The sequence below is a fragment of the Desmodus rotundus genome, chromosome 8, assembly GCF_022682495.2.
Source record: "Desmodus rotundus isolate HL8 chromosome 8, HLdesRot8A.1, whole genome shotgun sequence".
NCBI lineage: Eukaryota > Metazoa > Chordata > Mammalia > Chiroptera > Phyllostomidae > Desmodus > Desmodus rotundus.
In genome coordinates this window covers 26,250,046-26,273,047 of record NC_071394.1, presented here as the reverse complement: position 1 = coordinate 26,273,047, position 23,002 = coordinate 26,250,046, and the positions used below count along the sequence as shown (strand labels likewise).

At 44.0% G+C, this 23,002-nt stretch overlaps 1 long non-coding RNA gene across 1 annotated transcript; it reads right to left on the bottom strand.

Annotated features, from left to right (window-relative positions):
• Positions 1-19,889: 19,889 nt before the first annotated feature.
• LOC123480913 (uncharacterized) lies at positions 19,890-22,617 on the bottom strand. The gene is made up of 3 exons (XR_006657062.2): positions 22,563-22,617; positions 22,047-22,114; positions 19,890-20,081 (listed from the first exon to the last, which is right to left on the bottom strand). It is a non-coding gene; the product is annotated as an uncharacterized lncRNA (long non-coding RNA).
• Between the last annotated feature and the right edge of the window lie 385 nt (positions 22,618-23,002).

The following is a 23,002-nucleotide window of genomic DNA, read 5'->3' as shown; positions in this document are numbered from 1 at the left end:
GACCTTTCTGTACTCTGTGTGCTCTGGAAGAGGCAGCTGAACAAGGGGGCCACCGAGATTATCGTCATTATTTACACTACTGATTAAATTCAACAGTTCTTCCTCTGAAATTGAAGCTGGCTTCACAAACATCTCACTGTCGATGGCAGACTGCTGAGAAGTGGAGGGCGCTGTAGTGGAAGTGTGTTTCTGTGCGGGTGGGAGCAGCCGGGTGGCCAAAGTGGACGCCAGGGAAGGAGCCGCCAGAGCCCACGCTGGTGTCAGTGCCCGGCCACCAGGTTCGGTGTTGTGGGAAGTCTCTTAGCACCTGAAGTGCATGGATCCCTCTGTCTCACCGCCCACCCCCCCCCCCCACACACACACACACATGCTCTACACCCCCAGCTCGAAGCCTGAAGGTGAGAGGAGCACCGTTAATCCCCACTGGTATCCTGAAAAGATTTTATCAAAATTGGAGGTCAGGAAATAGGATGCGGCTTCTATTTTCCTGTGGATTTTCAGTACTTTGGTGATGATCTACCCATATGCCTCCTTTCCCGTTACTTTTCTCATAATTTAAATGTTTCTGTGCATCTCCATGTTGCAATTTGTAAATATTAAATTCAACATTCGGAAGTCACGCCCTGGCCGGGCGCTCAGTTGGTTGGAGCAATGTCCCTTATACCCAGTGTTGTGGTTCAATCCCCGGTTAGGGCACATACCTAGGTTGGGGGTTGGATCCCCCATTGGGTGCCTACCGGAGGCAACCAGTTGATGTCTCTCTCTCATGTTGATGTTTCTCTCTCTCTCCCCTCCCCTCTCTCTAAGAACCAAAAAACATATCCTTGGGTGAGGATTATTTAAAAACCAACAAAAACAAGTCACACAGGAGGAGGGACAATTCTTCATTCAGTGGGACTGGCTCACACATCTCAGCCCTGCCCCCTTAAAGGCCAGCGGTGCCTCCTCATCAGTGACAACCAAGAGCCCCTCCAAAGAGTGGAATGAGACAGGTGCATGGGGGCGTGGCCTAGGAATGAAGGGGAGCAGGGTGAGCCATCCTGTGTGGAGCTGTCTGCAGAGGCTTGTACAAGCTCCTCTGAATTTTTCTAAGCTCCATTTCCTAGAGTATTCTCACCATTAAAATAGCTGCAGATCTTAGCTCTCTGGTGTGAATCTTGGTGTCTACTAATCGGTTACACTGATGGGTGCTAAGTAGACTTCAGGTTTCAATCTTACTAACATTAAATAATGCGAAGGCCTGCTAGTTCCTTACATCCATATGTGGAAATTTACCTATATGCAAATGACTGCATCTGCTGAGCCCAAATGCAAAGCAACCTTTCAGGTCTTTCAAAGGACTGGTAGCCTCTGGGACAGTCAGATGAGAATCAACAGGTATTTGCCCAGAGTGGGAACTGCTGGCTGCATTTTCCAACTCCATGAAGGCAACGTATCTAGTGGGGACCTTCTGGTGACATCCCTAGCTTTGTTTATTGTGCTTTCCAATGTGCAACTACGCAGCTGCATTGCTTGTGACCCATTTGAAAGAGGCCTTAGAAGTTTTACTTTTTGGAGCAAGAATATCAGGCCACCAGTGCCCGGGTGCTCCCTAACCTGCCACTAGGAGTCTGCTTTCACCTGGCCTGGCTCAGCCAGCAAGTGACTCCCGGAAGTTGGAATGGGAAGCGGAAAGAGCTCCTTCCCCGCCAGGTAAATATTGACTTGCGGTTTTGTTTCACAGCAATTGAAGCCTCTCCTGGCCTGGCTTTGCCTTGCTCTGGACGCCCCCCACCCTTCCATTCATTGTCGCCCACCATTCTGTTACACAGACTGTTAGGTTTCCCATAACATACTGAAAAACAAGCATAAAAAACTGTTTTGTTCGCTCAGGGCCTGCCCTGGATTATATCTCCTGTGCTTCTCTGTTTGGTGGAAGCTTCCCCTGCTTCCAGGCCTCAAGGCAGCCTTGCTGGCTCAGCCCGGGGAAGGCTCCGTCCCACAGGGCAGCACCTCACGCACAGGTGTCCCAGCCTTGGGCTGCCTTCCTCTGGGAATCCGGGTTGGCGCTCCTCACGTGCTCTCTGAGAACCTGGGCAAACATCCCACTGAAGCCCTATTTCACTGTATCACAATGGTCTCTTTGCTACTGGCAAGGCTGTGAGCGTCTGAAAGGCGGGACCGTGATTTTGTTAGCTTGGTTTTTTAGCCCCAATCCTTAGCAAATTCACTACCACAGGTAACATGTATTCAGCTAAAGCTGATGGAATTCACTAGAATTTCAAAGCTGAAGGAAAGATCACCTACTTCAGGTCAATTATTCCAGAGATGATCACACGTCCAGAAAGGCCAAGTGGCTGAAGCACACCAGCAAGTTATGGCAGAGGAAAGACTAACCAAGTTCAGTGAAAAAATGGTTCCAGAACACTTACATTTTATTTAGCCCTCTGCATAGCATCATGGGATTTAAAAAAAAAGCAAGACCATTTTTTTCCATGAGAAACTTATACCACAACCCACTAACAGCTACAATTATATTATAACAGATCCTCAACAAAGGTTCACTTTACGAATGAATGGATTAATGAATGAATGAATGATCTATCTTTATTCTTTAAACTCTTTAGTGAGAAGTACGCACACATACAGAAACATGCAAAAGTTATACAACACAAAATTCTCACAAAGTCAACACATTTAACTATCATTCATGACAGAAAATAAAACTATGCCAGTACCCAAAAGCCCACTTTATGCTTTCTCTCAGTTAATGCTTATTCCCTCTTTCCAAAAGTGACCACTTTCCTGACTTAACGACACATTTGTTTTGCTTGTTTTAGACCTTTATGTAAATGGAATAGCATAGTACGATTCCTTTGTGTCTGGCTTCCTTGCTTCATGTCATCTTGGGGAGACTCAGTAGGTTATGGTATATTAGCTGTGGTTTATCCATTTTCATTGCTGTGTAGAATTTCATTGTTTGATTGCACTGGTTTGTCTATTCTTCTACTGATACATATCTACATTCTTCCTGGTTTGGGGCTATTGTGAATTATACTGCCTACGAACATTCTTGCTTATGGATTTTGGCCCACATTGAACATGCATTTTCCTCTAGAATATTCATGGGAATAGACTTGCTGTGTTATAAGGTGCACATGTATTTAACTTTGTAGATAATGCCAAACTATATTGCAAAATGGTTCTATTAATATTCATGCTCACCAAAAGCGTGTGAGCATTCCCATTGGTTGACATCACCACCATTTGGTGTTGTCAGTCTTTTAATTTCAATTACTTTAATGGATGTATTGTGGTAATCATTGTGTTTTAATTGTTTTTCCTTCCTACTGAATCAGTTTGCTGACCATTTAAATTTCTTCTCCTCCCCCTCCCCCTCCCCCTCTTCCTCCTCCTCCTTCTTCTTCTTTTTGTGAGGTTCCTGTTAAAGTATTTTGCCTATTTTTTGATTGGGCTATCTTTTTTAAAAAATTGATTTGTAGCAACTATGTGTACGTTCGGGATACTCTTTGTTGTTTATATGTGTTGTATCTTCTGCCACTTGGTGGCTTTCCCTTTGTATTCCCTTATGCTGTCTTTAAAACAAATTATGGAAAATTTCAATATATACAAAAACAGAGAAAACCCATATATCTATTGCCCACTTTCAACTCAAACCAATCCCTTTCCATGTATACCTTAACACATTTCTTTATCCCCTCCTCCAACTCCATGCCTACAATGGAAAGATATTTTGAAGCAAATTCCTGATATCATATCCTTTTATGTGTTTTAGTATGCACCAAAAAGAGATAAAGACTTTTAAAAACTATAACAATAATATTATTGAACCTAGAAGTATTAGCAAAAATTTTGTAAATACAATAAATGCCAGTTTGTCCAAATTTACTTGATCACTGCTTTCCCCGCTCTGTACACAATTATTTTGAGCATAAACAGTGTTTCCATTTCCCATCTGTATGCATTTTTTAACTTTTCTTTCCTTATTGCACTGGCTAAATATTCCAGTACAATGTTAAATAGAAGTGGTGAATGTGATGGCCTTTAGTATTCTACTTTATTTTTACTATTGGATTTTTTTTTAAAGTGGCTGCTTTAGAGTTTACAATATACATCTTGAACTTTACTCTCTGTGCTTTAGTTTGGATAATTTATATTATATCTTTAGGTTCATTATCTTTTCTTTGGTACTATCTAATCTGCTATTAATCGTATCCAATGTAATTTTCATTTTAGATATTCTATTTTTTTTAAATCTTTGGAATTTTTATTTTAAAAATGAAATACATTTCATTTTTCTTATATGTGTCTTTGTTATTTTCTTCATCCTCGAGTGCATGGAGCATATATAAATAGTTGTTTTAAGATCCTTATCTGCTAAGTTCATCACTTTTGTCATTTCTTTTTTTTTTAAGATTTTTAATTTATTTTTAGAGAGAGGGGAAGGGAGGGAGAAAGAGAGGGAGAGAAACATCAATATGTGGTTGTCTCTCGCATGCCCCCAACTGGGGACCTGGCCCACAACCCAGGCATGTGCCCAACTGGGAATCGAACCCACAACCCCCCCAGTTTGCAGGCCAGCACTAAATCCACTGAGCCACACCAGCCAGGGCCCATGTCATTTCTTGTTCTGTTTCTATTCATTGATTTTTCTTCTGATTATGGGTCTTTTTTTCCTGCTTCTTTATAGGTCTATTATTTATTTTTTATAGAATAGTGGACATAGAGAAGCATGCTGACAGCTTTTGCTGTATCCCTTTGAAGAATGTCAGACTTTGTCACGGCAGGCAGTTTGACTAGATTGAATCTGTCTGATCCCTTGGTAGACCTTTTTTGAGTTCTCTTAAAGGAGGTCTAGAATAGTCTCTGCTGTTGTGGTTTGAAATTCTTGATAAAGTTATCTTGAACTTGGGTTTTGTAATTGAAGTCTGATGGAATAATGAGGTGTATGCATGAGCAGAGGAAATACATGGAGAAAAGGAAAAAACTTCATATTTTGGTACATTTAATAGCACATTATTTCTGCTTTTTGAATAAGGGGCTTCTCATTTTTATTTAGCTCTAAGCCCTGTAATTATTTAAGTAATCCTGGGTAAGTTTCTAGTTATTAACCTAGGTGGTAAGTGTATAAATCTTTATTTTATTATTATTATCCCTTAAATGGTTCATATTTTCTTTATACTCTCCTGAATGTATGACATTTTTCACAAGAAAAAGAAAAGAAGGGAAAAGCGGGGAGAAGACAGTTAAAAATGCTTTTAGAGACTGAGACTCACTTTTCTATAAAGTTAATGAGGCTGATCTTCTTTTACAGAAAATTGGTTTTACTTTTAGATGCAGCCAAAAACAATTTGGTAACAGTCTGGGTAATGGCTTTGCTGGAAGATGCCAATTTAATTCACACATAAAGTCATTACTATGACTGATGTTTATCACATGGTTCAAAGTGGTGCTAAAGAAACTCTGAATAAATGCTTCAAACATACTTCTGAACACATAAGCATCACAGAAGTGTTTAGATGCTTCTAAGTTGACACTTTCGATTGGGTCAATGAACTTGGAAAGTATGAGTTCCCATACAATTGTTAAGAAATTAGGCAAACCGCTTTCAAGTCATTTCTCCACACAATCCTCAAATACTGTAAAAGCACAATGAAGATTTATTTCAAAATTTGTTCTTTCAGGCAATTTAGAGAAAGTTCACCAGGCACTTTTAGAGGAGGTGCTTGTTCCACGCAGCATAAATTCACCCTTAACTGATGATATAAGGTATACTTATTATTTGGCCATAATTTATGTGGAAACATGAATGTATGATGTTGGGGAGCCTGAAATCTACATCACACTCCACTTGTAGATTTGAGATAAGGTTTGAAGATAAGGCTCTCTATTCTAATTAATCAACATCTTTTCCTTTGTTCTTCTTGACATTGGGTAGGACTCTGGGTTTTCTTTTCTGTGGTAATTTAATTATTCTTGTTTATTAATTCAGATCAAAATGGACAAGCCAGATTTCATACTATCTGAATTAGAATGTAATTTCTGCTGCCTTTAACCTGCAAACCATGCTCTGGGTAATGACTTCAGCGGTGATAGCACAGAGGAAGAATTGCATGCTAATGGCATTCATGGGCTACATTTCCCATGATGCTGGTTTCTTGTTTTCTCTGGAGAAGACAGGAGTCATTAAGGTTATAAGATAAGGCACCACAGCCCATGACATTTGTCATCTGTCTGGGGTACTTCCCTACTTCCCTGCTTGGCCAAGTCAGCAGTGGGTCTGGCCCCTCCACCCCTCTGCTCAGCAGAAAGAGAAGGTGCGGAGCTCCAGCACAGTCACGAGTGAGCTAGCCTCCCAAGCTAAAGCCAGGGGTGTACTGGAGCCAGCTCCTGTCAGCGAGCTGAACTGACTATGCACATCTCTTCTCAATGCCATGTTCAGTGACCTCCAGCTGATAGCTTGACATTGGCCATGGTGGGTTTATTTACATGAAAGGAATTAGCAAATACAGAGCTTTTCTTTTTAGAGAGCATGTTGTTAAATATTTACCAGCACACCACTGACTGAGCCCTGAGAATAGAGACCAGAGCCTGTTGGGAGTTGAGGGGTGGCTGGCCTTGGAAGGCTGGGCTGACATCCCTTCAGTTATGACTTAGCTGGTCACACAGTAGGAGGAAAGCCAACACAGGGACAAAAATGGGCAGGACTGTGGCAGAGAGCACAACCCAGCACGTTGGCTGGCCCTTACAGGCTCAGGGTAAACTGGATTTGTTAAAATGTTCCTTTCGTTCTTCACCTGTTTGGGGAAAAGGGAAGCAAGCGCTTGTTCTATGTGCAGGCCTGGCTTATCGTGAGAACTGAGAAGCTGCCGGCAGGCGCCCCACAGTGCAAACAGGCCCCTTTGTAATGAAATCACATTATCCCTTTTAACATTAGTTACCATTTCTGATTCTTCTGTGTCTAAACATCAATAATAATAGGAAATCAAATAAAGAAGAAAATTTTACTTACAAAATTAAGATAAAAACTTAAACAGAACTAATTTAGGAAAAAAGGGTTGCAAAGCTTTTCTGATGTCTTTATCATGTTGTGAAGCTGTGTCCTTAATTTTCCACTTGGTTTTCCTGTGTTTATATATCCCAGCGGAATGTGTGAATGGAACCCATTGTGAGTGATACCAGCACCGTCACCCTGGGTGAATCTGGGCAGATGAACTATCTGTTGCTTGCAGGTAACCCAGGCTACAGACGTATTGAACAGTCTGCCCTTGCCGTTGTTACATCTGCTTCCCTTCCAGCTGACATTGTCTAACCGAGCAGAGGGCGGATGGATCGAGTCCACTTAGCAAAATGACTCAGACAAAGCAATACCCAGAAGTGTATTGTTTTAAATACTTTTGTCTTCATGAAAATAAAATGATTTTTCTCCTTTTGAAACTAATAACCTGTTTCTCAGCGAATTAAACTGTATATTTTTTAAATCCCAAATTGACATTTCTCCTCACACCTGTTTCATTCACATTTAAAATTGTGAATACTAAAAAAAAAAAGTCACATAAAAATCCCACTTCAGAAATGCCTGGAGATTCTTGTTTTATTTCTGTGTGAATATGCAGGGGTGGGCAAAAATAGGTTTACAGTTGCTCCTGTGGACAAACACAGGCAGGTTATGATTATCACAATAGTTTTATTAACTCAAAAGAATGTCACAATGCAACTGTAAACCTACTTTTGCCCACCCCTGTGTATGGAGAAGAGTCTGGGCTAACAGCTGCAGGAAGTGCGAGAAATAGTCACGTTTAATGAAATTTGTGCTGGATGTTCTAGGTTTATTCAACACTCAGACCACCGCTGGCTCCACAGACCACAGCTAATACTGCCCTCTGGGGAAGGGAGCTCCTAACCCCAGCACTTAGGAGAAATGAAATACCTTGTTGAGGAGAGGTTGAGAATGAAAATGTCAACTCTGAAATGTCAGGAAATTCTGGAGTTCTCCCTGCAAGGTTGATTTGTTCTTCTCAAAAGGCATTTTAATGTTAGGAAAAACACCGTTCCCAGACTGGGGAAAGGCGGCCCCCTCGGAGTCCTGTTGAGTAAGCTTATCTTCATTAAGCTACATGCTTCCTCCACTTCCTGGCGGTGCACGGGCAAGACTTTGCTGGTGCTAGAGAACAAGGAGGAACAGTGGAATCTATGGCTGAGAAACACCTAGAAGAGAGGATACTCTTGGAAAGGCTCTGAGCTCAAACGAGCCATGGCTAGCCGTATCTGCTCCATCATGAAGCAGGCTAATGGCCATCCAGTGTTATGCCAGTCTCAGCCCCCAGAAAGGTGTCCCTTAGGACTCTGGGGGGCTTGGAATCCAGGGAGGGTCGCATAACGACAGGGCTTTGGATCCCAAAGCCCGTAATCTGTATTAATAGACTAAGTTGCAAAGCTTTTGCTGAATTGTCTGTAATTACTGACTGGCTCCTGAAGCCACAGACAATGTCACTGGTTTCAGTTCTATTCTTGAGTCCTGTATTCTAGCTTCCAGTAGATCATTAATATAAAACTGCTGGAAATGGCACTCAGGTCAATGGATAAATCTAAATTAAAAATTTCAGATAATTTGATGCAAGTATCTCAAAACCAACGTGGAAAGGGTTAGTGCCCATGTCAGCAGAGTCGAGACCATATTGAGTCCCGGGCCCCTTGCTGGCTGACTGTGTGATCCTGGACACATCATTTAAATCACCTCTGATGTGGATCTCGTGTGAAATAGAGAGAGTAATACCTACTCTATATTTTTTGTATGTCAAATTAAATGAAATAATACCTTCTAAATACTTAGATGTCTAGCCTAAGACATATTTAGATTCTTGCCCACTTCCTGTCCATGCCCCCTTCTCCCTGGCTAGATATATATGTTGTCATAAAAAGGATTTAAAAAGGGATACTTTATACATATTGTTTGCTTTTTTCTCTTTCTAACTCCAGGTTCTTTATTGGATTTCTTGTTTGGTGAGAACAGGAAATGTTGTTAAAATGATGTTCAATTGGTTAACTTTCTTGCAGCCAAAGACATCCCCAGGGCTACATCTGTATCCTTTTCATCATAAAGAATTTCAATTGGGATCAAGTCTAAGTAACTATCAGTGGTGATTCAAGGTGTTTCCTTTAAGGAATGAATCAGAGGCATTCATAAACCAAGGCTGCAATTCTCCACTGTGGTTGTACATCACGATTCCCCAGAAACCTCTAAAAAACTGATACCCATAAGAATAAGAGCCTTTAAAAATTTCACACCATCTGACTTGAAAATTCCATCTCTAGGCATCAATCTATTCTACGAAAATAGAGAGGTGTAGAAAGATATGTGTCCAAAGCATCTCCTGTATTTGTTTAAGTCATCAACCCAGTCCCATCAAAGGAATGGAGAATGGTTAAATAAAACAGCATTTATCCATAAATGGTTGCAGATTTATTAAAAATTACACTTATGCTTAGTGTTAGAAATCAGGATACTGTTACCCTTGGGGTGGGGATGGTGACTTGAAGGGGCACAGAGGGGTGTGAAGAAGGCAAGCAGAGCGCTCGTAATATTTAATTCCTTCACTTGGGTTCTGGTTACCCAAGAGTGTTCACCATAAAAATTCATCAATCTGTGTTCTTTTGCTATATGCACTTTTTAAAAATTGTGGTAAAATACACAAAACATAAAATTTATCATCTCAGCCATTTTTTAAGTGAATGTCAGTAATGTTAAGTACATTCACATTGTTGAACAAACCAATGTCCAGAGCTCCTTTCATTGTGCAAAACTGATACTCTGTGCTCATTAAACTCTACTCATATACTCTGTACTCAGTAACTCCCCCTTCGCTCCTCCCCCCAGCTCTGGGCAACTGCCATTCTCCTTTCCTTCTCTATGAATTTGACTACAGTAGGCACCTCATATAAGGGCAATTATTAATAGTATTTTTCTTTTCATGATGGGCTTATTTCACTTAGTATGATGTTCTCCAGTTTCATTCATGTATAGCATATGTGAGAATTTTCTTTCTTTTTAAGGCTGAATAATATTCCATTGTATGGGTATTCCACATTTTGTATATCCATTCCCTCATCAGTGGACACTTGGGTTACTTCTGCCTTTTGGCTGTTGGATATAATGCTGCTATAATGATGGATTTGCAAATACCCCTTTGATATCCTGCTTTCAATTCTTTTACCCACTCCTTATTCCCAAAAGTGGAATTGCTGGAGGTATGCGTATTTTGTATATGTATGTATACTTTAATTAAGATTTTAATTGAGAAATACTGATGTAATACTGATGGTCTCACCACTAGGGGTTCTAACTAGATGGCCTGAGCATCAGAATTTGTTAAGCCTTCTCTGGAGATTCTAACATGTAGCCAGGGCTGAGAACCCCTGACCCAAGAGATGCGTTTAGTGTGTTCTTGCAAACAGCTTGCTGAGAGCTGCGCAGAAGGAGGCATCTGGGGCTCATGCATCCATTTTTTGCACCAACCTTTGCTGTCCCTTTGATCTTTGAACTTAGAGTTATTCCCATCACAGGGTGACCTGAACCAGGGGGGTATGTCAGTCAATGCTGTGCCTCCCATCAATTGCAGGTAGAGAAAACAGCACACCTGGATCCTCATTTCTGCCCTTGCCAGCAAGAGAGGTCAAGGCTGGCCTTGCCACCCGTGCAGCACATGGGCGGTGTCTTCATGATGAGACTGAAAGAATAGTCGGGAGGGCCTCTCACAACACACACATACACGAAACCTTTCTCCTGTCTCTTCCCAAAAGTCTTCAGGGAAGGCCCGCACACATCCTCTATTCAATCTGAGCCAACCTCCTGGGGCAGATGCTCTGTTTACTCGGCCTCTCTCATTGCAAAATGGCCACCTCATTAGGGCCCTGAGCTGAGCTGGGTGGGGCAGGCCGTGGTGGGCAGTGTCTGCATCCACAGGTGTGCGGCTCCCCCGCCTGCAGGAGCAAGGTTGCATATTCCCCTGGGAGTGGGGCTTAGGATCCCATCACTTGGATAAAGCAGAAGCCTCAGGTGTTTTAAGAGCCAACTGACCCTGGAAGGTAATATGTGGACTCTCAGCCATTTAAGCCATATGAAGAATTAGTTCAAGTGGATGGTTTTCAATAATATAGCTGTGATGTCGGGACCTGGTGACATTTTGGGCTGGATAATTCTTTGATGTGTGGAGCATTCTGGGCTCTGCAGGATGTTTAGCAACATCTCTGGCCTCTACCCACACGACACACCAGTGGCATTCCAGTCCCCAGCTGGAATCACTAAAAATGTCTCCAGACATTGGCAAATGTCCCCTTGGGTGCCAAATCTACATCCACCCCCCACCCCCCAGTTGAGAACCACTGTAGTGAAGGAATGAGAATTTTGGAGGAAGAAGGAACTTTGCGATGTAGGAAGATTTAGAGGAGTCTAGGCCTGGATAAGACTGTTGGGGGTCTGGGGTGTGGATGATACCCTCTGATTTCTAATTCAGTTGTGTCTCAGCCCCAGAAAACCCCTCACTGTTCTGATGAGAGAGGCAGGTGTGACATGGGAAACAGCAGGCACTAGAGGCCAAGTCCACCTGTGTGAAATAGGGCCTTGTGCCGACATGGAACCTGCGTGTCCTCTGGCATTCGGCTGATCTCCTCTTTGCTCCCTCCTGCCTCCAAAATGTGAAATGGTGTAAAGTTAGGATTTACTATGGGAACCATCTTGTCCCACTTCCCCCCTTCAGAAATGTTTCCAGCTCTTCCCAGTGACAAAGCTACCTCTTGTTAATGCCATATACAGAGCTCATTCGTTGACACAGCCTCGTGTCTTTTATCACACGTGAGACCATAATACACATTCCCAAAATTCTTTAATTCCGATCTGCCCAAATTCTGTGTTACTAAAGTGGGAGTATGTTTAAGGCCGAGGAGCACAGCTGGCGGAGAGCCGGGGCCTCTGCAAAGCACCCTCTTTCCTCTCACGTCATTTTCCCGCCTTGGAGCAAGATTCTTAAGTTATTTTCCAAGACCATGTCTAACTGACCATTTTCTCATCCTCACCTGAGTCTTCTGCTTTATCAGGGTGATGGGACCCTAAGCCCCACTCCCCAGGGAATATGCAACCAACCCTTGCTCCTGCAGGCGGGGGAGCCGCACACCTGTGGATGCAGACACTGCCCACCACGACCTGCCCCACCCAGCTCAGCTCAGGGCCCTAATGGGGTGGCCATTTTGCAATTAAAGAGGCTGAGTAAACAGAGCATCTGCCCCGGGAGGTTGGCTCAGATTGAATAGAGGATGTGTGCAGGCCTTCCGTGCTCCTCGGCCCACAGGCTTTAACCACTGTGCAAACTGGCTGAGAACACTAAAGCCCAGCTGTTTGTTTAGTGCCTTTATTGACTCAATTCCCGCCTCTAAGGCAGGTGGCCTCAGCCAGCCACTCAGTCATTGTTCTGACTCAGGTTCTCCTCAGTGACACTGCGACCTCCCTGTTGAGAGTTTCCTTTCTTTATTTTGTTTTCTGGTCCTTGAGAAGTCGAACAACCAGCTCACACTTACAGGTGTAGAGTTTCATTTTTTTAAGAAGCATAGTTCACTCCAGTCAGAATTTTCAGCTGTCTAATTGGGTTTGTTGTGTAATAAGGCACTTTTCTACTTTCCTCTTGGAAAGGGAAGGGCTGGTTTCCCGGCGGGGCAGACCGTGAGGAGGGTTGTCACTGTTCTGGCATCCTAACTCTTTCTGAGCCTTGGGCCTCACTTGTAAGTGGCTTTCAAAGTGCCCCGATGTATAATTAAGATGGACCAAAAGCTTCTGCAAACTTCCCAGAGTGCCGGCTTCACTTATGAGAACTATTGATCTACCCAAAGTGGCCAGCTGGAAGAAAGAAATGGGGTTCTTTTATTCATTGTTCATTGGAACAATAATATCATTAATTGAGCACATACTTTGTGCAAAGTACTATGCTTAGTGGTGTTTTTATTCGATGAATTGGCTCCTTTGGTCTTCACCATAAACTTTGTGCTGTGTGGGATTGCTCTCTTTTATCAGGGAAGCTGAGGACAGAATGGCGAAGTAGTTTGCCCACAGTCCCTTAGTGTCCTTTAGTGTCCGGAGGCAGAGTGGGAATTTGAGCCCAAGTCTGTTTGCCTCCAAGGCCTGTGTTATCTGTCCCTAGCACCTGACCACCTCCCTCTTCACTCCACTGGCTAGGACAAAGGGAAAACCCACAAGGCCCCTGTAGGGGGCAGCACTCACATGCAGTGGTCTGGGGAGTGAAGCCAGGGTGGCTCCAGGGGTTTGCTCTGCCACTGCCTGTCTGAGTCCACTTGGCCACTTCTCCTAGTGGCACAGAGCTGCGTCCTCCCTTCTCCCTGGCAGAGCTGTCCTTGGGCAACCTCCTCAAACTTTCGTCTGAGGGCAGAGCTCATATGTCACTTGATCTGGCTGCCAGGAAAGGAAGTTGGGAGCAGTACCTGGCGTCACCACTCACACAGATACAACATGCACAAACACACTCATGTGTGTCACTCATACATGCACATGCGCACAGGCATTCACCCAGACACACGCATGCACACACTCAGACATTCTCATTCATGCACACTTGCACACACACCCATACCTGGGCTTATAAACACACACATCCACACACATACAGAGTGGGGCAAAAGTAGGTTTACAGTTGTTCATAAGGAAAATAATACAATAATTAATAAATAATACTACAAGGACATACTTTGTGTTTCATGGACTCACAACTGTAAACCCACTTTTGCCCCACCCTGTATACATATTCATTCACACACACACACACATCCACATTCAACAGATTCACTCACCCATTCATTCACACTTTCACTACACACACTCCCAAATGCACGTACACACATTCACATACTTCACTCCCACACACACTGACATAGGCACTCACCCAGCAACGACCCCTCCACTTACACAAATTCATACCCACACCCTTACAAGCACTCACACCTACTCACACACACATTACTTACACACCCCCTGTGCATTCTCACACCCAGGCACATACATTCTCAGGCATACGCACACCTCTCACTTCCTGCACACAGGCTGAGTGCACACTGGTGTGCAAGGTCAGGAGGCCAACACCCAATGTAATACACTGCCGGGGGTGGCGTCATGTGGGGTTTGTAACTCAGAAGCAGGAAACAGTTGTACAGCGACAGCAAGGACACTGGCTGTGTGTTAAGGAAATCTGGTCTCCATTCTAACTTTAATACTTGCCCCCAGTCTGTGTGTCAGGTTTTGGTCCCAGGTCGTTTGCTCCCACACTAGCTCTGCAAACTTGAGCAAGTAGCTTAGCTTCTCTTTGCCTCATTTCCTCATCTGTAAAATGGGGATAATAGTAGTGCTTGCCTTACAGAGTGATGAGCACTAAACAGGCTAATACACATGAAGCTCATGGACCAGGACAGGGCACATACGTGTTCCGCAACAGTGGGCTACCGATGGCTCAGGTTTGCTCTCTATCATTAACCAGTGAGAATGGTATCAGAGGCAGAAGTCAGTTTCAGATGTGATATGGAAGTGAGAACCATGGAGAGAGTCACCAAGTTTTAGGGACTTTCTGCTCTGGTGGTTGCCATTTATAAGCCCTTACACGTGAAAAAGCTTCGGGGCAGGGGAAAACTATCCTATTTCCTCCTCACTCCCAGAGTGTCCTTGACCCCCTTGCGCTAATGAGTGATCAGCACATCGCCTGGATCAAACGGGCAGCGTCTTAAACTGCTGGCAAGGTCAGGGGTGCGCCTGCTGTCCCCTTCCCCTCCTTTAAACTAACCTTCACCTTGTGAAAATTTTGCTTGGAGAAGGAGTCGTGCAATCCGTCAGAATTTTATTTTTGTGGGCTGCTTACGTATAAGCAGGTAGAGTCTAAGGATTAGCACATTTAATCTGTGATTCCAAGACATGTCCTCTTAAAAATTATAGAAGAAACTGAAATTACAAATTGCTAGTTACAGAACAGGCAGGGGGATATTACGAGCAAGTATAGGAAATGGAGTCACCAGAGAACTTATTATATGCATGACCCATGGGGGCTGCTGGGTGGGGGGTGGGAAATTGGGACAACTGTAACAGCATAATCAATAAAAGTTTAATAAATGAAAATAAAAATAAGTAAGTGGAAGAAAAAGAGTATCTAGACCCATGACAGGCTATTTCGTTCTATTTCTTTCCTTGATCAGATCTAGGCTCATTTTTGAAAACTTCTAAGCCTTCATTATCTCAGTCACGTTATTCGTCCAGCGCTTTGGCAGGAACTCCGGGTCATGCCTTCTTGTCCCCTCTTTGCTCCGAGATGGTCCACGCTTCAGCTGGACCTTTCATGCAGGGAGTCCCCACAGGGAACTGGCCCTGTTCCTCTCCTTCCCATCCCAACTCCCACCTCTGAGTTAGCCCAAGGCTTGATCAGGAAGGCACCATTTGCCTTAAAATTCTAACTATTTTATCAGAGTGCTCATCTCATCAAAGGAATGACCAGAAAGAGGCTATTTAACATTCTCTGAAATCACAAGGGCCCCTCTCTCCTTCACCACAAATGCGAACAGCATTTCCCAAACAGTTTTCCTTTGTGATTCATTTTGTGTGTAGGTTTGCACCCATGTTTACAAAATAATCCCTATCAGTGCCTGGAGGATTGTTGGAATGGTAACTACTTAACACTCAAATAGTTACTAGGGGAGGGGTCGTCAGGGGAGATTTTTTTTAACATACTGATTTCTGCTTTCTACTGTTCTGGATCGACAGACTTAAAAGAAAACATGCATCATTTTGTAAGAAATAAAACCATTTAAGAAGAAATTTTAAAAAAGCACGCATGGCAATATACTCCTACTTTTAAAAAATGCTTTGAAACACACTGTTTTCTTTCCTGGTTTGTTTCTGAACCCCCCCAGCTGGCTGGTTCAGCAGCATTTCTTCCCGAGCCGCCGGTCAGGGCAGGTCCTGAGGCAGAGAGAAAGTTGCTCTGAGTACGAAGCTCCCATTTTCCTTCGTTTGGTTGAATTACCTCAACCCATAAAGTTTCTGTCAATACACCTTATGGGCGTATCTTTTCTTCAGGTATTTTCGGCCGAATTTCTCTAAAGAAAACCAGAAAGGCCATTGGGAGAAAGAGTGTGCAGGGGTTGCAGTGTGTGCTCTTCCCGGCATCGCGGGAAAGGAAGGGGTCCTTCTGCCCTGGCTGCTGCGGCTCAGTGGATTGAGCATCTGCCTGGGGACGAAAAGGTCACCTGTTTGGTTCCTGGCTAGGGCACATGCCTGGGTGTGGGCCAGTCCCCAGTTGGGGGCATGTGAGAGGCAATCGATCAACTGATCAATGTTTCTCTCACCCATCAATGTTTCTCTCCCACTATTTCTCCCTTCCCCTCTCTCTTAAAATAAATAAATAAAATCTTAAAAAAAGAAAGGGGGCCCTTCTACAAATAAATGGGAGTTTTCCTTCAGTGAGTTTCACCCTCTGGATTACATCCTTGGGGATTATTTCAACTTTTAATTTTTTAAAAGATTTATTTACTTTTACAGAGAGGGGAAGGGAGGGAGAAAGAGAGGGAGAGAAACATCAATGTGTGGTTGCCGCTCACATGGCCCCCACCTGGGGAACTGGCCCATAACCCAGGCATGTGCCCTGACTGGGAATCGAACAGGCAACCTTTGGGTTCGCAGCCCGTGCTCAATCCACAGAGCTACACTGGCCAGGTCAACTTTTAATTGAAGTCTAGCTTCTTTTATTCAAATTTATGTGTGTGACATTTACCTATGATGCTATTGGAGAGAATTCATTTTCTACGCTATATAGTATCCTATTGCGTGGACATGTGACGATTTACTTATCCATCTAGCGTGGGCAGTCACGGTGAGGCTGGCACGCAGTGTGGAGCTGTTAGGTCAGTGCAACTACGCACGTTCTAGTGCAGGCCTTCTGTAAACATGCTTGTATTTCTGTTGTGTGGGGGGGGGTGTGAAACAGGATATGCATATGTTCAGCTTTACTGCAGTTGTCCAAAGTGGTGGCAAGATTTACATTCCCACCAGTCACGTTTGGGAATTTCAACGAACCGTTTTTGTCTTTAAAAGATTTGTGAGGATGGTAAAGTATTCCTGGAGAGAAACACTTGCCTGAACCAACAGAGGATGGTGCATATGAGCCCATACACAAGGTCCAAAACGCCATTCATTCGCACGTTAATTTTTAGATCAAAACATCCCTGTGAAATAGATGGAGGTATGTCCTACACCATTTCCTCCTGAAGCTGAGGAAAAAGCAACTGCAATGCTTTTTCTAAGAGCCCTACTAAGCTCTACATCTCCCACTCTTGCCCCAGTGGCCAAATGTGCTTTTAGGCCCAGTGCCTCTCTGTGAATTTGTTACTGGAATGTCGCACTCATGCTAGCATTTCTGCTCTAACATCGCTAGTTTCAGATAACAACGCGCAATGGCATGAACACTCACAGCATTTTCTAGGCAATCATTCAGCCAAAAAGGGTAGATTTGTAAACTTTCAGGCCCGTCCTTGAGGTGTTCCGACAGTTTTAAATGGAAAGAAGCCTGTCTGGGCTTCCTTCTAGCTGCACAGCAGACTCACCTGGGCTGCTTTTCAAAACGCAGAGCCCCATCCCCTCTCTAGAACAAGTGAACTGAACCCCTCAGAATGGGGACTTGGGAATTTGTATTTTATGAACTTCTCAAGCGATTCTGATTCAAATGGAGACTACTAGTCAATCATTGGACTCACTCTTGCCCACAAATAGGTTCTTTTAAAATGATATTCTATTTATATCACACCCAGTGTAAATAGAATAGCAAAGTCCTGAAAATAAGAAGAAAAATGAGTAAAAGATCAGACCTTTTTCTTTCCCTCAAAATATTCTCTCAAAGGACAATATCTTGCGAAATAAATCACAGATGTGACAATTCAGTTAGACATGGTTCTGATTCCGGGTTAAGAATAATTATAAGTTAAGAATTACTTGGCACTTAATAGTTTGTTGAATAGTGTCACATACATTATTTCACTTAGTCACTCAAGACTTCTTTAAGGTAAAAATAATAATCCCCAGGTTACAGAATAGGATGCTGAGGCTTGGAGGTTAAGTGAGTCCTCCACTGGCGTATACGCATGAAGGGGAAGAGCTAAGACACAAATCCAATCTTCCTGATTCCAAATGTATGTATTTCTCATCACCTCCCCCAGTACTCCAGGAGGCAATGAAAGCTGCCTCAAGGTCAGCAGGCATTAAGTGTTTCAACAACTCTGAATGAGTTCCATGAGTCTGACTGGACTCCCTTCCATTCTTCCCTTTCTCCCTTTCCTCTTCTTGCTTCCTTCAATGTGCTTTTAATGCCTCCTGTGTAACAGGTAATCTTCAGTATGCTAGGAAACCAGAGATCGGAGAAAAAGTCTCTACCCTGAAAAAGTTCACATTCCAGCTTTGTCTGGCGTGGCTCAGTAGGTTGGGCATCATCCCGGAAACAGCAAGGTCGCCAGTCCGATTCCCTGTCAGGGCACATGCCTGGGTTGTGGGCCAGGTTCCTGGTTGGGGGCGTGTGAGAGGCAACAGATCGATGTTTCTCTTGCACATCGATGTTTCTCTCCCTCTCTTTCTCCCTCCTTTCTCCTATCTCTAAAAATAAATAAATACATTTTTTTTAAAGCTCATATTCTGGTGGGGAGAGAGGGACATCCTTGTGTGGTGATGTACGAAATGTCACAGTCATACCTAGTAAATGACAGACTACCACAATCAGGTCAAAATGGGTCAAGGAGATTATTCTGGGATCACCCATGCAATTGGGCATGTGGATTCATACTCTCGTCTCAAAGTCCACGTTCTTGAAAGTAAGGAGAACTCACTTTGATGTACTCTCACTTCAAAGGGGGACTGTTTTATCTTGAAACACTCCCACTGCCTTCAGTGTCCTGTTCATACACCCTTCAAAATGTGTCTTTAGATCTCTCATTTACATTCTATAACAAGTGTTTACTCTTTCCTAAATTTAGAAGCATGCCATCTTATTAGTGGTTCATTTATCTACTCTTCAAAGAATTATCAATGTTAAAAAGTGGTGTGGATGCCATAAATAAGTGTAGGGAGAGCTCGGAGATCCCCTTCCTGGGCTGGTGCATGGAAAGGCAGCTTTCCATACATCAGGACACAGCTTTGTTTATACTCAGCAACTGGGCTACACAGAGCAGGGGTAGGTAGGTGTGTGTGTGTTCCTGTGTGTGGCAGAGGCTGGTGGCAGACAGATTTTCCAACATACTATTTCATTAGTGATAATAAAATACCCACTTTGTTTTTTTAAACACCTAAGAATTATTCAACAATAGTAAGTAGTTGTCAGGTGCCCCCTGGGTACCAGCAGCTCCTTCAGCACAAAGTCCACAGTTGTGAAGGAGACAGATATGCCCCTGTGTACCCCGCCCCCTCTACCCTTTTCCCAAGGAGACTAGTGAAGACCAATTAAACATTTCTGAAGAGTGAATGAATGTGAGTGTCGCTCTTACATGCTCTTACATCTGATGCCTTATGTGCATCGTTGCCTACCTCACGTGACATTTCTGGAGCGCCGAGCACTACCGATGGCCCCTTTATTAGTCACCTTTGGTTTGTGTGCCTCTGTTCTTCCCAGTTACCATTTCTCTGACTGCTTGCCCTCCTTTCTGCCTCCATTGTATCTCCTCTGGACAGCCATGGCATCCTCTTCTTTGCTGCCTCTACTCCAGGGTCTCCAGCTTTCAATCTGGCCCCATCTTTTACTTTCCCATTGGTGTTATCTTTTGTTTTTTTCCTGTTCCAACTCTAAATTACAACAACTGACAATTGTGTGGTTTTATACACATTTTCAAAAAAACTTCCATCCTTTATCCAAATCAGCACTCATTGAGAACCTCTGTGTAGCAGGCGCGGCGCCTAGTACAACCCCAGCGGTAAGTACTGAGGTTGGTCCAAAATAACACCACTAGGATAGACAGGCTGTCTTCTCATCCTTTATTCTGATTCCTTCCATCTGTTGCCAGGTGGTTCCCTAGGAAATGAAATTAGTGTGCAGCAGGTTTATAAGGAATACTCTTGGGACCAGAGCCTGTAGAAGGGAAGGGGAGGATGCAGGATTGGGAAGAGGGAGAATTCAAGTGGCCAGGATGTCTCAAAGGAAGCCTTAGAGTTCTAAATATGGGATGGCTCTCCAGAACTGCCTGCTTATCAGGTAAGAGGACAGCTGAGTGTTGTCTGCTGACAGGACTCAAGCAGCACAGCGGGTGAGCCCTTCAGTCCTGCAAGGGGATCTAGATGGTGCCTCTCAGCATCCACCGCACCATCCCACTTGGCTAGGATTCACTGGAGGTGGCTGGCTTGACTTGGTGCCTTGAGCCTTAGTATAAGGGCAGGAAACTCATAGAGAAAGAGAACTGGGTTCCTGAGGCCACCCTTGGTGGTGGCAGAGCAGGATGAAGCCGGAACGGGTCTGATCAAGTTCCACCAGATAAATGAGCAAAGGCCAAGGTCAGGCCAAGGAGGGAGACCCTATGTCCTGCCTCAGGTCTTCCTCAGATGCTGTCCCTTCTGCCTGAAATGTTCTTCACTCAATCATCAGGTCTCTGTTTACATATGACATCCTCTCTCCTGTCTCCTTGGGCCCAGTCTAAAATCCTGAACTTCGCCTTGGTCATATCTGTCCCTCTAGGGCCTGTCATGGGACTATTTATTCAATTTTTTTTCTATTTTACCAAGAGCCTTATGAAGGTAGACATTTCTTTTTTTTACTATGGTATTCCTCATGTCTAGTGGCATGCCTGACACATAGTAGGTGCTCAAGAAACACTTTTAAATGATTAAAATTACAATGGGCACTACATCCAGATTTTTTAGTTGCAGGCAACAGAAACTGACACTGACATGTTTAAGCAACAACACCAAAAAAGAGGGCATAGCTATGGAAAGAAAGCGGGGAGTCCCAGGATCACAGAGATCGGGGATGAGAACAGGCCATGCCCGGCAGCTCTGGAGGGGGTGTCCCAAGGCAGCAGCTGCTGGACAGCTGCTTTCAGTCTCTGCCATTCATCTCAAGTCAGTTTCCACAGGAGAGAGGTAGTGTCTTGGCCTAGCCTGGGTCACGTGCTATCCTCTGGGCTATAACCCCACCAGTCTATATCCAAAAGGAAATTGGGGGATGGGGTGGGGCTGAAGAAGAACTCACCAACCGCTCTCTGCAGGTCGAGGCTGCCCCTGATGCACTCATCACGAGCCGGGCAGGGAAAGTCCAGGGAGCTTTCTTAAACACAGACCTCGTCATGACCTGTGTCTGCTCAGTGCTCCCCGTGACTTGTAGGACGGCATTCAAATTTCTAAGTGTGATTCTTTGAGCTTTTCATACTAGCCCCCACCTGCCTCTCCAGCACCTTCTCTGGCCACTCTTCCCCAGGGCCCTGGGGGAGCCGCACAGGGCTGCTGCCCTCACTGTCCTGCAAATGTGCAGCCTGTTGCCTTATCTGTTCTTGTGGCTTTGCTTCTGCAGATCCTTTCACTCAATGACCCTCCCTCTCGTCTGGCTCCGGTAAAACCTCTCTTCTGGAAAGCTGTCAGGCCGCTTTGTACGCAGTGGGAAGCAACGGCTCTTTCTGCCTGCTTTGTTCACACTGTTACAGCAGCACTTAGCAAACTTTATGGCCGTTAGTTGCACGCAAACCTGATTTCCCTAATACAGTCTAAACTGCTCTGAGGCCAGCTTTGCAGCTTCAGGTCTCTCGTGTCACCAGGGTCCCATAAATACTATTCTGCTTTAAGTGAGTATAAATAATAAGTTCTTTAAAAATTATCTCTCTCCTTTATTTGTTACCAGATCTTTCCAGGAAGAAAAAGCTGGAGAGAAATTGTTCTTATTGAAAATTTACTTTAAGGCCCCCCGAGAAGAGGCTCTGCTATTAAAACAAACAAAAAACGGGCAGGCCACATCAAGAAATTGTGGAAATAAGTAAATATCCCTGCTACAAACCTGGAGTTCCCGTGAGGAAATGAGGTGTCCAGTGCCGGGATCCTGGGGGGTTCCCAGACCATCTTCCCCTTAGAAAGAGAGTTAAAAAAGAGGAAAGCTTTGGATACATTTCTTTACAACAAACATTCAAACACAATCAATGTATATATTCAGTTCCTCCAAAGCAGCTCACAGCATTCATTTTCTCCTGCTGCTCTTCCTAGCTGGGGACCTTTGACAGCTGCACTTTCAATATTCTCCATATTGGTCTAAGAAATTGGTGTGGTTTAAAATGAAACTAAGAGTTTACCAGCACCAAAGAGAGACTGGGCTGTAAAAGAACAATCAGAGGCTTTGTTTGGAGTCGTTGGTGCTAATCTCAACCATTGCCACGGAAAGAATGTGAGGCAGTCACTGCAGCCGGATCTGCTTGGCCCCAAACCCTGTCTTCAGCAGGGTGGGCCCACGCACCGCCGAGTAAGAGGTCCCAGCGTGTGGAGACCTGGTTGATTACCTAGCACTTACCTTTGTACGTACCTTACGTGTGCCAGGCACCGCACCACGAGCTGAGCCCAATATTTGTATGTTTCATTTAATCACAGGACCTAGAGATAAGAAGGACTTTGATGACTTGCATTTTGCAGATGAGATTTAGAGAAGTCAAGGAAATAGCCCCGGTCATGGGATCTTTCAGCTGTGAGGCAGGACTGGAACCCAGGTCTGAATAACTCTGAAGCCTGTGCCCTAACCCTGCTCCTTGCTAACCTGGCTGCGTGTTAGCACCTTGGGAAAATGCAAAATAAATCAGACAAGCAAAGGCAACAACAATAACAAAACAAAACAAAATACATAGTATGTTGTATGGTTATAGCACTTTAGAGAATATTAAAGCAGAGAAGAGGGACAGAGTGCTGTGTGGGGAAAGGGTAGGTTGAAACTTTAAATACTGTCAGGAAAATGGTCAGGGAAATGATCGA